The 17,224-nt window shown below is 36.9% G+C and overlaps 7 non-coding genes across 7 annotated transcripts; all 7 read left to right on the top strand.

Annotated features, from left to right (window-relative positions):
* The first annotated feature begins 1,448 nt into the window (after positions 1–1,448).
* Positions 1,449–1,530, top strand: TRNAL-AAG (transfer RNA leucine (anticodon AAG)). Its single transcript has one exon. It is a non-coding gene; the product is annotated as a tRNA-Leu (tRNA).
* Positions 1,531–4,348: 2,818 nt separating this feature from the next.
* Positions 4,349–4,430, top strand: TRNAL-UAG (transfer RNA leucine (anticodon UAG)). The gene has a single exon. It is a non-coding gene; the product is annotated as a tRNA-Leu (tRNA).
* Positions 4,431–7,270: 2,840 nt separating this feature from the next.
* On the top strand, positions 7,271–7,352 carry TRNAL-AAG (transfer RNA leucine (anticodon AAG)). The gene has a single exon. It is a non-coding gene; the product is annotated as a tRNA-Leu (tRNA).
* A 2,822-nt stretch (positions 7,353–10,174) lies between these two features.
* Positions 10,175–10,256, top strand: TRNAL-UAG (transfer RNA leucine (anticodon UAG)). The gene has a single exon. It is a non-coding gene; the product is annotated as a tRNA-Leu (tRNA).
* A 2,821-nt stretch (positions 10,257–13,077) lies between these two features.
* On the top strand, positions 13,078–13,159 carry TRNAL-UAG (transfer RNA leucine (anticodon UAG)). The gene has a single exon. It is a non-coding gene; the product is annotated as a tRNA-Leu (tRNA).
* A 1,379-nt stretch (positions 13,160–14,538) lies between these two features.
* On the top strand, positions 14,539–14,620 carry TRNAL-AAG (transfer RNA leucine (anticodon AAG)). Its single transcript has one exon. It is a non-coding gene; the product is annotated as a tRNA-Leu (tRNA).
* A 1,379-nt stretch (positions 14,621–15,999) lies between these two features.
* TRNAL-AAG (transfer RNA leucine (anticodon AAG)) lies at positions 16,000–16,081 on the top strand. The gene has a single exon. It is a non-coding gene; the product is annotated as a tRNA-Leu (tRNA).
* Positions 16,082–17,224: the final 1,143 nt, after the last annotated feature.

Raw genomic sequence — 17,224 nt, 5'->3', positions numbered from 1 at the left:
AGCGGTCTAAGGTGCTGGATTTAGGCTCCAGTCTCTCTGGAGGCGTGGGTTCAAATCCCACAGCTGCCATTATTTATTTGGATCAAATTTTTACCAAAAATTAGGAAACGGTTGAGGAAGTAAAGGGGGTTGAGAACTTAGGAGGCAGCGATCATGCTATCCTAAAATTTTGAAGTACAAAAGGAGGAAAACCTGCGAAAACTGAGATTTTAAGATTGGACTGTAGAAAGACAGTTTTTAATGGACTCAGTAAAAAGTAAGGAAAAGTAGGATGTTCTAAAGGAAAGAAATGTCCAGGAAAGATGGGAGATTTTGCTAAATTTAATTCTCACTGCACAATCAGTAACAATCCCGAAAAGAAGGAAGAATGGAAAGCATTTATTGAGACAAGGAAGGCTGAATACTGAACTTAAAAGCTTGCTGAAAAGGAACAAAGAAATGAGTATCAAATGGAAAGAAGGGTTCATATCTAAAGAAGAATATAATGCTGTCTGCAGGGAAAGCTGGGCTAGCGTTAGAAGAGCTAAAGCCAGTAATGAATTGAGGCTTGCAAGAGAGACCAAAAGCAATAAGAAAGGATTTTGGAAGTAAGTCAAAAGTTAAAGAAAAGCCAAAGATGCTATAGGATTTTTAAAACATGAAAAGTGTAATGTGGTCAATAATGATGTTGAGAAGACTGAACTTTTAAATTCCTATTTGGCTTCTCTGTTCTCTAAGAAAGCCAATGTAACATCAAGTGATCTTCAATGTGCTGTAGAAGAAAAGGAACATGTGAGCAAGTCATACATAACAATACGGCATATGAATAGTCATGTTGGCTTTAGGCATCAGAATTAATTACATAATTTACCATCTATGTTACATCGATGTCAGTTCAATCAATGATCAACCATTCTCAAAATTTGCCAAAATCAATCTTGGTCAAATGAAGTCTAACTGCTAGCTCATATCCCTGCTGCCTTTTTAGGATTATCAATACAGGATGAGCAGAGTGATTAGCAAACATAAACAGAGCCATGCTGCTTCTGCTGCTTTCCAGTAAGTCACCCTAGTGATGCATTCATAGCTACACTGCTCTACACTGCTGTATAATGTCTTCCTTGCTGCTGCTTCTGATTATCTGTTACTTACAGGCTGGGGTGTGGGAATCCTTCATGTTTGAGTGTCCTGTATGTGGGAGATCATAGCAAGTAATCTATACCACCTAATTCAGTGATATCTAAAAATTAGCGGTGGAGCCGACAGAGGAAAGATTAGTTAAATATCTGGATACAAGTCATATGTTTTGCAAAATGGTGCCCCAGAGTCAATGTACAAACAAATCCCTGATAATTACGTTGCTCATGCATAATAACATTTGTATTTTTGTCTAATTAGATATACAATATTTTCTGCCACTTATATCATTAGCAAATATCTAATTTAAATAAGTTTGAATATCCGTATGAGGTAGCGTGGCCGAGCGGTCTAAGGCGCTGGATTAAGGCTCCAGTCTCTCTGGAGGCGTGGGTTCAAATCCCACCGCTGACATTATTTATTTGGATCAAATTTTTATCAAAAATTAGGAAACAGTTGAGGAAGTAAAGGGGATTGAGAATTTAGGAGACAGCGGTAATTCTATCCTATACTTTTGAACTACAAAAGATGCAAAACCTGCGAAAACTGAGATTTTAAGATTGGACTGTAGAAAGGCAGTTTTTAATGGACTCAGTAAAAAGGAAGGAATGGTAGAATGTTATAAAGGAAAGAAATGTCCAGTAAGGATGGGAGATTTTGCTAAATTAAATTCTCACTGCACAATCAGTAACAATCCCGAAAAGAAGGAAGAGTGGAAAGCATTTATGGAGACCAGGATGGCTGAATACTGAACTTAAAAGCTTGCTAAAAAGGAACAAAGAAATGAATATCAAATGAAAAGAAGGGTTCATATCTAAAGAAGAATATAATGCTGTCTGCAGGGAAAGGTGGGCTAGCGTTAGAAGAGCTAAAGCCAGTAATGAAGTGAGGCTTGCAAGAGAGACCAAAAGCAATAAGAAAGGATTTTGGAAGTAAGTCAAAAGTTAAAGAAAAGCCAAAGATGCTATAGGATTTTTAAAGGATGAAAAGGGTAAAGTGGTCAATAATGATGTTGAGAAGACTGAACTTTTAAATTCCTGTTTTGCTTCTGTGTTCTCTAAGAAAGCAAATGTAACATCAAGTGATCTTCACTGTGCTGTAGAAGAAAAGGAACATGTGAGCAAGTCATACGTATGAATACGGCACATGAATAGTCATGTTGGCTTTAGGCATCAGAATTAACTACATAATTTACCATCTATGTTACATCCATGTCAGTTCAATCAATGATCAACCATTCTCAAAATTTGCCAAAATCAATCTTGGTCAAAAGAAGTCTAACTGCTAGCTCATATCCCTGCTGCCTTTTAGGATTATCAATACAGGATGAGTGGAGTGATTAGCAAACATAAACAGAGCCATGCTGCTTCTGCTGCTATCCAGTAAGTCAACCTATTGATGAACTCATAGCTACACTGCTCTGCACTGCTGCATAATGTCTTCCTTGCTGCTGCTTCTGATTATCTGTTACGTACAGGCAGGGGTGTAGGAATCCTTCATGTTTGAGTGTCCTGTATATGGGAGATCATAGCAAGTAATCTATACCACCTAATTCAGTGATATCTAAAAATTAGCGGATGAGCCAACAGAGGAAAGATTAATTAAATATCTGGATACAAGTCATATGTTTTGTAAAATGGTGCCCCAGAGTCAATGTACAAACAATTCCCTGATAATTACATTGCTCATACATAATAACATTTGTCTTTTGTATTATTGGATATAAAATATTTTCTGCCACTTACATGAAAAGCAAACTTTTGATATAAATAACATTAAACATATGTAAGAGGTAGCGTGGCCGAGCAGTCTAAGGTGCTGGATTTAGGCTTCAGTCTCTCTGGAGGCTTGGGTTCAAATCCCACCGCTGCCATCATTTATTTGGATCTAATTTTTACCAAAAATTAGGAAACAGTTGGGGAAGAAAAGGGGATAGAGATTTTAGGAGGCAGCGGTAATTCTATCCTATACTTTTGAACTACAAAAGGAGGAAAACCTGCGAAAACTGAGATTTTAAGATTGGACTGTAGAAAGGCAGTTTTAATGGACTCAGTAAAAAGGAAGGAAAGGTAGGATGTTCTAAAGGAAAGTAATGTCCAGGAAGGATGGGAGATTTTGCTAAATTAAATTCTCACAGCACAATCAGTAACAATCCCGAAAAGAAGGAAGAATGGAAAGCATTTATGGAGACCAGGACGGCTGTATACTGAACTTAAAAGCTTGCTAAAAAGGAACAAAGAAATGAATATCAAATGGAAAGAAGAATATAATGCTGTCTGCAGGGAAAGCTGGGCTAGCATTAGAAGAGCTAAAGCCAGTAATGAATTGAGGCTTGCAAGAGAGACCAAAAGCAATAAGAAAGGATTTTGGAAGTAAGTCAAAAGTTAAAGAAAAGCCAAAGATGCTTTAGGATTTTTAAAAGATGAAAAGGGTAAAGTGGTCAATAATGATGTTGAGAAGACTGAACTTTTAATTTCCTATTTGGCTTCTGTGTTCTCTAAGAAAGTAAATGTAACATCAAGTGATCTTCACTGTGCTGTAGAAGAAAAGGAACTTGTGAGCAAGTCATACGTATGAATACAGCATGTGAATAGTCATGTTGGCTTTAGGCATCAGAATTAGTTACATAATTTACCATCTATGTTACTTCCATGTCAGTTCAATCAATGATCAACCATTCTCAAAATTTGCCAAAATCAATCTTGGTCAAAAGAAGTCTAACTGCTAGCTCATATCCCTGCTGCCTTTTAGGATTATCAATACAGGATGAGTAGAGTGATTAGCAAACATAAACAGAGCCATGCTGCTTCTGCTGCTTTCCAGTAAGTCACCCTAGTGATGGATTCATAGCTACACTGCTCTGCACTGCTGTATAATGTCTTCCTTGCTGCTGCTTCTGATTATCTGTTACATACAGGCAGGGGTGTAGGAATCCTTCATGTTTGAGTGTCCTGTATGTGGGAGATCATAGCAAATAATCTATACCACCTAATTCAGTGATATCTAAAAATTAGTGGATGAGCCAACAGAGGAAAGATTAGTTAAATATCTGGATACAAGTCATATGTTTTGTAAAATGGTGCCCCAAAGTCAATGTACAAACAATTCCCTGATAATTACGTTGCTGTTGCATAATAACATTTGTCTTTTTGTCATATTGGATATAAAATATTTTCTGCCACTTACATCAAAAGCAAACTTCTGATATAAATAACTTCAAACATATGTAAGCGGTAGCGTGGCCAAGCGGTCTAAGGCGCTGGATTTAGGCTCCAGTCTCTCTGGAGGCGTGGGTTCAAATCCCACCACTGCCATTATATATTTGGATCAAATTATTACCAAAAATTAGGAAACGGTTGAGGATGTAAAGGGGGTTGAGAACTTAGGAGGCAGTGATCATGCTATCCTAAAATTTTGAACTAAAAAAGGAGGAAAACCTGCGAAAACTGAGATTTTAAGATTGGACTGTAGAAAGTCAGTTTTTAATGGTCTCAGTAAAAAGTAAGGAAAGGTAGGATGTTCTAAAGGAAAGAAATGTCCAGGAAAGATGGGAGATTTTGCTAAATTTAATTCTCACTGCACAATCAGTAACAATTCCGAAAAGAAGGAAGAATGGAAAGCATTTATTGAGACCAGGAAGGCTGAATACTGAACTTAAAAGCTTGCTGAAAAGGAACAAAGAAATGAGTATCAAATGGAAAGAACGGTTCATATCTAAAGAAGAATATAATGCTGTCTGCAGGGAAAGCTGGGCTAGCGTTAGAAGAGCTAAAGCCAGTAATGAATTGAGGCTTGCAAGAGAGACCAAAAGCAATAAGAAAGGATTTTGGAAGTAAGTCAAAAGTTAAAGAAAAGCCAAAGATGCTATAGGATTTTTAAAAGATGAAAAGGGTAATGTGGTCAATAATGATGTTGAGAAGACTGAACTTTTAAATTCCTATTTGGCTTCTCTGTTCTCTAACAAAGCAAATGTAACATCAAGTGATCTTCACTGTGCTGTAGAAGAAAAGGAACATGTGAAAAAGTCATACGTATGAATACTGCATATGAGTGTTCATGTTAGCTTTAGACATAAGAATTAATTACATAATTTACCATCTATGTTACATCCATGTCAGTTCAATCAATGATCAACCATTCTCAAAATTTGCCAAAATCAATCTTGGTCAAATGAGGTCTAACTGCTAGCTCATATCCCTGCTGCATTTTTAGGATTATCAATACAGGATGAGCACAGTGATTAGCAAACATACACAGAGCCATGCTGCTTCTGCTGCTTTCCAGTAAGTCACCCTAGTGATGAACTCATAGCTACACTGCTCTGCACTGCTGTATAATGTCTTACTTGCTGCTGCTTCTGATTATCTGTTACGTACAGGCAGGGGTGTAGGGATCCTTCATGTTTGAGTGTCCTGTATGTGGGAGATCATAGCAAGTAATCTATACCACCTAATTCAGTGATATCTAAAAATTAGCCGATGAGCCAACAGAGGAAAGATTAGTTAAATATCTGGAGACAAGTCATATGTTTTGCAAAATGGTGCCCCAGAGTCAATGTAAAAACAAATCCCTGATAACTACGTTGCTCATGCATAATAACATTTGTATTTTTGTCTAATTAGATATACAATGTTTTCTGCCACTTATATCATTAGCAAATTTCTGATTTAAATAAGTTTGATCATCCGTCTGATGTAGCGTGGCCGAGCGGTCTAAGGCGCAGGATTAAGGCTCCCATCTCTCTGGAGGCATGGGTTCAAATCCCATCGCAGCCATTATTTATTTGGATCTAATTTTTACCAAAAATTAGAAAACAGTTGAGGAAGTAAAGGGGATTGAGAATTTAGGAGGCAGCGTTAATTCTATCCTTTACTTTTGAACTACAAAAGGTGGAAAACCTGTGAAAACTAAGATTTTAAGATTGGACTGTAGAAAGGCAGTTTTTAATGGACTCAGTAAAAAGGAAGGAAAAATAGGATGTTCTAAAGGAAAGAATTGTCCAGAAAGGATGGGGGATTTTGCTAAATTAAATTCTCACTGCACAATCAGTAACAATCCCAAAAAGAAGGAAGAATGGAAAGCATTTATGGAGACCAGGATGTCTGAATGTTGAACTTAAAAGCTTGCTAAAAAGGAACAAAGAAATGAATATCAAATGAAAAGAAGTGTTCATATCTAAAGAAGAATATAATGCTGTCTGCTGGGAAAGGTGGGCTAGCGTTAGAAGAGCTAAAGCCAGTAATGAAGTGAGGCTTGCAAGAGAGACCAAAAGCAATAAGAAAGGATTTTGGAAGTAAGTCAAAAGTTAAAGAAAAGCCAAAGATGCTATAGGATTTTTAAAGGATGAAAAGGGTAAAGTGGTCAATAATGATGTTGAGAAGATTGAACTTTTAAATTCCTGTTTTGCTTCTGTGTTCTCTAAGAAAGCAAATGTAACATCAAGTGATCTTCACTGTGCTGTAGAAGAAAAGGAACATGTGAGCAAGTCATACATAACAATACGGCATATGAATAGTCATGTTGGCTTTAGGCACCAGAATTAATTACATAATTTACCATCTATGTTACATCGATGTCAGTTCAATCAATGATCAACGATTCTCAAAATTTGCCAATATCAATCTTGGTCAAATGAAGTCTAACTGCTAGCTCATATCCCTGCTGCCTTTTTAGGATTATCAATACAGGATGAGCAGAGTGATTAGCAAACATAAACAGAGCCATGCTGCTTCTGCTGCTTTCCAGTAAGTCACCCAAGTGATGGATTCATAGCTAAACTGCTCTGCACTGCTGTATAATGTCTTCCTTGCTGCTGCTTCTGATTATCTGTTACGTACAGGCAGGGGTGTAGGAATCCTTCATGTTTGAGTGACCTGTATGTGGGAGATCATAGCAAGTAATCTATACCACCTAATTCAGTGATATCTAAAAATTAGCAATTGAGCCAACAGAGGAAAGATTAGTTAAATATCTGGATACAAGTCATATGTTTTGCAAAATGGTGCCCCAGAGTCAATGTACAAACAAATCCCTGATAATTACGTTGCTCATGCATAATAACATTTGTATTTTTGTCTAATTAGATATACAATGTTTTCTGCCACTTATATCATTAGCAAATATCTAATTTAAATAAGTTATTACATCCGTATGAGGTAGCGTGGCCGAGCGGTCTAAGGCGCTGGATTAAGGCTCCAGTCTCTCTGGAGGCTTGGGTTCAAATCCCACCGCTGCCTTTATTTATTTGGATCTAATTTTTACCAAAAATTAGGAAACAGTTGAGGAAGTAAAGGGGATTGAGAATTTAGGAGACAGCGGTAATTCTATCCTATACTTTTGAACTACAAAAGGTGGAAAACCTGCGAAAACTGAGATTTTCAGATTGGACTGTAGAAAGGCAGTTTTTAATGGACTCAGTAAAAAGGAAGGAAAGGTAGAATGTTATAAAGGAAAGAAATGTCCACGAAGGATGGGAGATTTTGCTAAATTAAATTCTCACTGCACAATCAGTAACAATCCCGAAAAGAAGGAAGAATGGAAAGCAATTATGGAGACCAGGATGGCTGAATACTGAACTTAAAAGCTTGCTAAAAAGGAACAAAGAAATGAATATCAAATGAAAAGAAGGGTTCATATCTAAAGAAGAATATAATGCTGTCTGCAGGGAAAGGTGGGCTAGCGTTAGAAGAGCTAAAGCCAGTAATGAAGTGAGGCTTGCAAGAGAGACCAAAAGCAATAAGAAAGGATTTTGGAAGTAAGTCAAAAGTTAAAGAAAAGCCAAAGATGCTATAGGATTTTTAAAAGATGAAAAGGGTAAAGTGGTCAATAATGATGTTGAGAAGACTGAACTTTTAAATTCCTGTTTTGCTTCTGTGTTCTCTAAGAAAGCAAATGTAACATCAAGTGATCTTCACTGTGCTGTAGAAGAAAAGGAACATGTGAGCAAGTCATACGTATGAATACGGCATATGAATAGTCATGTTGGCTTTAGGCATCAGAATTAACTACATAATTTACCATCTATGTTACATCCATGTCAGTTCAATCAATGATCAACCATTCTCAAAATTTGCCAAAATCAATCTTGGTCAAAAGAAGTCTAACTGCTAGCTCATATCCCTGCTGCCTTTTTAGGATTATCAATACAGGATGAGTAGAGTGATTAGCAAACATAAACAGAGCCATGCTGCTTCTGCTGCTATCCAGTAAGTCAACCTATTGATGAACTCATAGCTACACTGCTCTGCACTGCTGTATAATGTCTTCCTTGCTGCTGCTTCTGATTATCTGTTACGTACAGGCAGGGGTGTAGGAATCCTTCATGTTTGAGTGTCCTGTATATGGGAGATCATAGCAAGTAATCTATACGACTTAATTCAGTGATATCTAAAAATTAGCGGATGAGCCAACAGAGGAAAGATTAGTTAAATATCTGGATACAAGTCATATGTTTTGTAAAATGGTGCCCCAGAGTCAATGTACAAACAAATCCCTGATAATTACGTTGCTCATACATAATAACATTTGTCTTTTTGTATTATTGGATATAAAATATTTTCTGCCACTTACATCAAAAGCAAACTTTTGATATAAATAACATTAAACATATGTAAGAGGTAGCGTGGCCGAGCAGTCAAAGGTGCTGGGTTTAGGCTCCAGTCTCTCTGGAGGCTTGGGTTCAAATCCCACAGCCACCATCATTTATTTGGATCTAATTTTTACCAAAAATTAGGAAACAGTTGAGGAAGTAAAGGGGATAGAGATTTTAGGAGGCAGCGGTAATTCTATCCTATACTTTTGAACTACAAAAGGAGGAAAACCTGCGAAAACTGAGATTTTAAGATTGGACTGTAGAAAGGCAGTTTTTAATGGACTCAGTAAAAAGGAAGGAAAGGTAGGATGTTCGAAAGGAAAGTAATGTCCAGGAAGGATGGGAGATTTTGCTAAATTAAATTCTCACAGCACAATCAGTAACAATCCCGAAAAGAAGGAAGAATGGAAAGCATTTATGGAGACCAGGATGGCTGAATACTGAACTTAAAAGCTTGCTAAAAAGGAACAAAGAAATGAATATCAAATGGAAAGAAGAATATAATACTGTCTTCAGGGAAAGCTGGGCTAACATTAGAAGAGCTAAAGCCAGTAATGAATTGAGGCTTGCAAGAAAGACCAAAAGCAATAAGAAAGGATTTTGGAAGTAAGTCAAAAGTTAAAGAAAAACCAAAGATGCTTTAGGATTTTTAAAAGATGAAAAGGGTAAAGTGGTCAATAATGATGTTGAGAAGACTGAACTTTTAATTTCCTATTTGGCTTCTGTGTTCTCTAACAAAGTAAAGGTAACATCAAGTGATCTTCACTGTGCTGTAGAAGAAAAGGAACATCTGAGCAAGTCATATGTATGAATACGGCATATGAATAGTCATGTTGGCTTTAGGCATCAGAATTAACTACATAATTTACCATCTATGTTACATCCATGTCAGTTCAATCAATGATAAACCATTCTCAAAATTTGCCAAAATCAATCTTGGTCAAAAGAAGTCTAACTGCTAGCTCATATCCCTGCTGCCTTTTTAGGATTATCAATACAGGATGAGTAGAGTGATTAGCAAACATAAACAGAGCCATGCTGCTTCTGCTGCTATCCAGTAAGTCACCCTATTGATGAACTCATAGCTACACTGCTCTACACTGCTGTATAATGTCTTCCTTGCTGCTGCTTCTGATTATCTGTTACGTACAGGCAGGGGTGTAGGAATCCTTCATGTTTGAGGGTCCGGTATATGGGAGATCATAGCAAGTAATCTATACCACCTAATTCAGTGATATCTAAAAATTAGCGGATGAGCCAACAGACGAAAGATTAGTTAAATATCTGGATACAAGTCATATGTTTTGTAAAATGGTGCCTCAGAATCAATGTACAAACAATTCCCTGATAATTACGTTGCTGTTGCATAATAACATTTGTCTTTTTGTCATATTGAATATAAAATATTTTCTGCCACTTACATCAAAAGCAAACTACTGATATAAATAACTTTAAGCATACGTAAGAGGTTGCGTGGCCGAGCGGTCTAAGGCGCTGGATTTAGGCTCCAGTCTCTCTGGAGGCGTGGGTTCAAATCCCACCACTGCCATTATTTATTTGGATCAAATTTTTACCAAAAATTAGGAAACGGTTGAGGAAGTAAAGGGGGTTGAGAACTTAGGAGGCAGCGATCATAGTATTCTATAATTTTGAACTACAAAAGGAGGAAAACCTGCGAAAACTGAGATTTTAAGATTTGACTGTAGAAAGACAGTTTTTAATGGACTCAGTAAAAAGTAAGGAAAGGTAGGATGTTCTAAAGGAAAGAAATGTCCAGGAAAGATGGGAGATTTTGCTAAATTAAATTCTCACTGCACAATCAGTAACAATCCCGAAATGAAGGAAGAATGGAAAGCATTTATTGAGACCAGGATGGCTGAATACTGAACTTAAAAGCTTGCTGAAAAGGAACAAAGAAATGAGTATCAAATGGAAAGAAGGGTTCATATCTAAAGAAGAATATAATGCTGTCTGCAGGGAAAGCTGGGCTACAGTTAGAAGAGCTAAAGCCAGTAATGAATTGAGGCTTGCAAGAGAGACCAAAAGCAATAAGAAAGGATTTTGGAAGTAAGTCAAAAGTTAAAGAAAAGCCAAAGATGCTATAGGATTTTTAAAAGATGAAAACGGTAATGTGGTCAATAATGATGTTGAGAAGACTGAACTTTTAAATTCCTATTTGGCTTCTGTGTTCTCTAAGAAAGTAAATGTAACATCAAGTGATCTTCACTGTGCTGTAGAAGAAAAGGAACATGTGAGCAAGTCATACGTATGAATACGGCATATGAATAGTCATGTTGGCTTTAGGCATCAGAATTAACTACATAATTTACCATCTATGTTACATCCATGTCAGTTCAATCAATGATCAACCATTCTCAAAATTTGCCAAAATCAATCTTGGTCAAAAGAAGTCTAACTGCTAGCTCATATCCCTGCTGCCTTTTTAGGATTATCAATACAGGATGAGTAGAGTGATTAGCAAACATAAACAGTGCCATGCTGCTTCTGCTGCTATCCAGTAAGTCACCCTATTGATGAACTCATAGCTACACTGCTCTGCACTGCTGTATAATGTCTTCCTTGCTGCTGCTTCTGATTATCTGTTACGTACAGGCAGGGGTGTAGGAATCCTTCATATTTGAGGGTCCTGTATATGGGAGATCAAAGCAAGTAATTTATACCACCTAATTCAGTGATATCTAAAAATTAGCGGATGAGCCAACAGAGGAAAGATTAGTTAAATATCTGGATACAAGTCATATGTTTTGTAAAATGGTGCCCCAGAGTCAATGTACAAACAATTCCCTAATAATTACGTTGCTGTTGCATAATAACATTTGTCTTTTTGTATTATTGGATATAAAATATTTTCTGCCACTTACATCAAAAGCAAACTTTTGATATAAATAACATTAAACATATGTAAGTGGCAGCGTGGCCGAACAGTCTAAGGTGCTGGATTTAGGCTTCAGTCTATCTGTTGGCATGGGTTCAAATCCCACCGCCGCCATCATTTATTTGGATCTAACTTTTACTAAAAATTAGGAAACAGTTGAGGAAGTAAAGGGGATAGAGATTTTAGGAGGCAGCGGTTTTTCTATCCTATACTTTTGAACTACAAAAGGAGGAAAACCTGCGAAAACTGAGATTTTAAGATTGGACTGTAGAAAGGCAGTTTTTAATGGACTCAGGAAAAAGGAAGGAAAGGTAGGATGTTCTAAAGGAAAGTAATGTCCAGGAAGGATGGGAGATTTTGCTAAATTAAATTCTCACAGCACAATCAGTAACAATCCCGAAAAGAAGGAAGAATTGAAAGCATATATGGAGACCAGGATGGCTGAATACTGAACTGAAAAGCTTGCTAAAAAGGAACAAAGAAATGAATATCAAATGGAAAGAAGAATATAATGCTGTCTGCAGGGAAAGCTGGGCTAGCGTTAGAAGAGCTAAAGCCAGTAATGAATTGAGGCTTGCAAGAGAGACCAAAAGCAATAAGAAAGGATTTTGGAAGTAAGTCAAAAGTTAAAGAAAAGCCAAAGATGCTATAGGATTTTTAAAAGATGAAAAGGATAAAGTGGTCAATAATGATGTTGAGAAGAGTGAACTTTTAAATTCCTATTTGGCTTCTGTGTTCTCTAAGAAAGTAAATGTAACATCAAGTGATCTTCACTGTGCTGTAGAAGAAAAGGAACATGTGAGCAAGTCATACGTATGAATACGGCATGTGAATAGTCATGTTGGCTTTAGGCATCAGAATTAATTATATAATTTACCATCTATGTTACATCCATGTCAGTTCAATCAATGATCAACTATTCTCAAAATTTGCCAAAATCAATCTTGGTCAAAAGAAGTCTAACTGCTAGCTCATTTCCCTGCTGCCTTTTTAGGGTTATCAATACAGGATGAGCAGAGTGATTAGCAAACATAAACAGAGCCATGCTGCTTCTGCTGCTTTCCAGTAAGTCACCCTAGTGATGGATTCATAGCTACACTGCTCTGTACTGCTGTATAATGTCTTCCTTGCTGCTGCTTCTGATTATCTTTTACGTACAGGCAGGGATGTAGCAATCCTTCATGTTTGAGTGTCCTGTATATGGCAGATCATAGCAAGTAATCTATACCACCTAATTCAGTGATATCTAAAAATTAGCGGATGAGCCAACAGAGGAAAGATTAGTTAAATATCTGGATACAAGTCATATGTTTTATAAAATGGTGCACCAGAGTCAATGTACAAACAAATCCCTGATAATTACGTTGCTGTTGCATAATAACATTTGTATTTTTGTCTTATTGGATATAAAATATTTTCTGCCACTTACATCAAAAGCAAACTTCTAATATAAATAACTTTACATTCTGTATAAGGTAGCGTGGCCAAGCAGTCTAAGGCGCTGGATTTAGGCTCCAGTCTTTCTGGGGACGTGGGTTCAAATCCCACTGCTGCCATTATTTATTTGGATCTAATTTTTGCCAAAAATTAGGAAACGGTTGAGGAAGTAAAGGGGATTGAGAACTTAGGAGGCAGCGATCATGCTATCCTATAATTTTGAAATACAATAGGAAGAAAACCTGCGAAAACTGAGATTTTAAGAATGGACTGTAGAAAGGCAGTTTTTAATGGACTCAGTAAAAAGGAAGGAAAAATAGGATGTTCTAATGGAAAGAAATGTCCAGGAAGGATGGGGGATTTTGCTAAATTAAATTCTCACTGCACAATCAGTAACAATCCCAAAAAGAAGGAAGAATGGAAAGCATTTATGGAGACCAGGATGTCTGAATACTGAACTTAAAAGCTTGCTAAAAAGGAACAAAGAAATGAATATCAAATGAAAAGAAGGGTTCATATCTAAAGAAGAATATAATGCTGTCTGCAGGGAAAGGTGGGCTAGCGTTAGAAGAGCTAAAGCCAGTAATGAAGTGAGGCTTGCAAGAGAGACCAAAAGCAATAAGAAAGGATTTTAGAAGTAAGTCAAAAGTTAAAGAAAAGCCAAAGATGCTATAGGATTTTTAAAAGATGAAAAGGGTAAAGTGGTCAATAATGATGTTGAGAAGACTGAACTTTTAAATTCCTGTTTTGCTTCTGTGTTCTCTAAGAAATCAAATGTAACATCAAGTGATCTTCACTGTGCTGTAGAAGAAAAGGAACATGTGAGCAAGTCATACATAAGAATACGGCATATGAATAGTCATGTTGGCTTTAGGCATCAGAATTAATTACATAATTTACCATCTATGTTACATCGATGTCAGTTCAATCAATGATCAACGATTCTCAAAATTTGCCAAAATCAATCTTGGTCAAATGAAGTCTAACTGCTAGCTCATATCCCTGCTGCCTTTTTAGGATTATCAATACAGGATGAGCAGAGTGATTAGCAAACAGAAACAGAGCCATGCTGCTTCTGCTGCTTTCCAGTAAGTCACCCTAGTGACAAACTCATTGCTACACTGCTCTGCACTGCTGTATAATGTCTTCCTTGCTGCTGCTTCTGATTATCTGTTACGTACAGGCAGGGGTGTAGGAATCCTTCATTTTTGAGTGTCCTGTATGTGGGAGATCATAGCAAGTAATCTATACCACCTAATTCAGTGATATCTAAAAATTAGCGGTTGAGCCAACAGAGGAAAGATTAGTTAAATATCTGGATACAAGTCATATGTTTTGTAAAATGGTGCCCCAGAGTCAATGTACAAACAAATCCCTGATAACTGCGTTGCTCATGCTTAATAACATTTGTATTTTTGTCTAATTAGTTATACAATGTTTTCTGCAACTTATATCATTAGCAAATTTCTGATTTAAATAAGTTTGAACATCCGTATGAGGTAGCGTGGCTGATCGGTCTAAGGCGCTGGATTAAGGCTCCAGTCTGTCTGGAGGCGTGGGTTCAAATCCCACCGCTGCCATTATTTATTTGGATCTAATTTTTGCCAAAAATTAGGAAACAGTTGAGGAAGTAAAGGGGGTTGAGAATTTAGGAGGCAGCGGTAATTCTATCCTATACTTTTGAACTACAAAAGGTGGAAAACCTGCGAAAACTGAGATTTTAAGATTGGACTGTAGAAAGGCAGTTTTTAATGGACTCAGTAAAAAGGAAGGAAAAGTAGAATGTTCTAAAGGAAAGAAATGTCCAGGAAGGATGGGAGATTTTGCTAAATTAAATTCTCACTGCACAATCAGTAACAATCCCAAAAAGAAGGAAGAATGGAAAGCATTTATGGAGACCAGGATGGCTGAATACTGAACTTAAAAGCTTGCTAAAAAGGAACAAAGAAATGAATATCAAATGAAAAGAAGGGTTCATATCTAAAGAAGAATATAATGCTGTCTTCAGGGAAAGGTGGGCTAGCGTTAGAAGAGCTAAAGCCAGTAATGAAGTGAGGCTTGCAAGAGAGACCAAAAGCAATAAGAAAGGATTTTGGAAGTAAGTCAAAAGTTAAAGAAAAGCCAAAGATGCTATAGGATTTTTAAAGGATGAAAAGGGTAAAGTGGTCAATAATGATGTTGTGAAGACTGAACTTTTAAATTCCTGTTTTGCTTCTGTGTTCTCTAAGAAAGCAAATGTAACATCAAGTGATCTTCACTGTGCTGTAGAAGAAAAGGAACATGTGAGCAAGTCATACGTATGAATACGGCATATGAATAGTCATGTTGGCTTTAGGCATCAGAATTAACTACATAATTTACCATCTATGTTACATCCATGTTAGTTCAATCAATGATCAACCATTCTCAAAATGTGCCAAAATCAATCTTGGTCAAAAGAAGTCTCACTGCTAGCTCATGTCCCTGCTGCCTTTTTAGGATTATCAATACAGGATGAGTAGAGTGATTAGCAAACATAAACAGAGCCATGCTGCTTCTGCTGCTATCCAGAAAGTCAACCTATTGATGAACTCATAGCTACACTGCTCTGCACTGCTGTATAATGTCTTCCTTGATGCTGCTTCTGATTATCTGTTACCTACAGGCAGGGGTGTAGGAATCCTTCATGTTTGAGTGTCCTGTATGTGGGAGATCATAGCAAGTAATCTATACCACCTAATTCAGTGATATCTAAAAATTAGCGGTTGAGCCAACAGAGGAAAGATTAGTTAAATATCTGGATACAAGTCATATGTTTTGCAAAATGGTGCCCCAGAGTCAATGTACAAACAAATCCCTGATAATTACGTTGCTCATGCATAATAACATTTGTATTTTTGTCTAATTAGATATACAATGTTTTCGGACACTTATATCATTAGCAAATATCTAATTTAAATAAGTTTGAACATCCGTATGAGGTAGCGAGGCCGAGCGGTCTAAGGCGCTGGATTAAGGCTCCAGTCTCTCAGGAGGCGCGGGTTCAAATCCCACCGCTGCCATTATTTATTTGGATCTAATTTTTACCAAAAATTAGGAAACAGTTGAGGAAGTAAAGGGGATTGAGAATTTAGGAGACAGCGGTAATTCTATCCTATACTTTTGAACTACAAAAGGTGGAAAACCTGCGAAAACAGAGATTTTAAGATTGGACTGTAGAAAGACAGTTTTTAATGGACTCAGTAAAAAGTAAGGAAAGGTAGGATGTTCTAAAGGAAAGAAATGTCCAGGAAAGATGGGAGATTTTGCTAAATTAAATTCTCACTGCACAATCAGTAACAATCGCGAAAAGAAGGAAGAATGGAAAGCATTTATTGAGACCAGGATGGCTGAATACTGAACTTAAAAGCTTGCTGAAAAGGAACAAAGAAATGAATATCAAATGGAAAGAAGGGTTCATATCTAAAGAAGAATATAATGCTGTCTGCAGGGAAAGCTGGGCTATAGTTAGAAGAGCTAAAGCCAGTAATGAAGTGAGGCTTGCAAGAGAGACCAAAAGCAATAAGAAAGGATTTTGGAAGTAAGTCAAAAGTTAAAGAAAAGCCAAAGATGCTATAGGATTTTTAAAGGATGAAAAGGGTAAAGTGGTCAATAATGATGTTGAGAAGGCTGAACTTTTAAATTCCTGTTTTGCTTCTGTGTTCTCTAAGAAAGCAAATGTAACATCAAGTGATCTTCACTGTGCTGTAGAAGAAAAGGAACATGTGAGCAAGTCATACATAACAATACGGCATATGAATAGTCATGTTGGCTTTAGGCATCAGAATTAACTACATAATTTACCATCTATGTTACATCCATGTCAGTTCAATCAATGATCAACCATTCTCAAAATTTGCCAAAATCAATCTTGGTCAAAAGAAGTCTAACTGCTAGCTCATATCCCTGCTGCCTTTTTAGGATTATCAATACAGGATGAGTAGAGTGATTAGCAAACATAAACAGAGCCATGCTGCTTCTGCTGCTATCCAGTAAGTCAACCTATTGATGAACTCATAGCTACACTGCTCTGCACTGCTGTATAATGTCTTCCTTGCTGCTGCTTCTGATTATCTGTTATGTACAGGCAGGGGTGTAGGAATCCTTCATGTTTGAGTGTCCTGTATATGGGAGATCATAGCAAGTAATCTATACCACCTAATTCA

This window comes from Phyllobates terribilis, unplaced genomic scaffold (assembly GCF_046119375.1).
Source record: "Phyllobates terribilis strain yellow unplaced genomic scaffold, ASM4611937v1 Scaffold_11__3_contigs__length_659146591, whole genome shotgun sequence".
Taxonomy (NCBI): domain Eukaryota; kingdom Metazoa; phylum Chordata; class Amphibia; order Anura; family Dendrobatidae; genus Phyllobates; species Phyllobates terribilis.
This window is presented reverse-complemented; position numbering and strand designations above follow the sequence as displayed.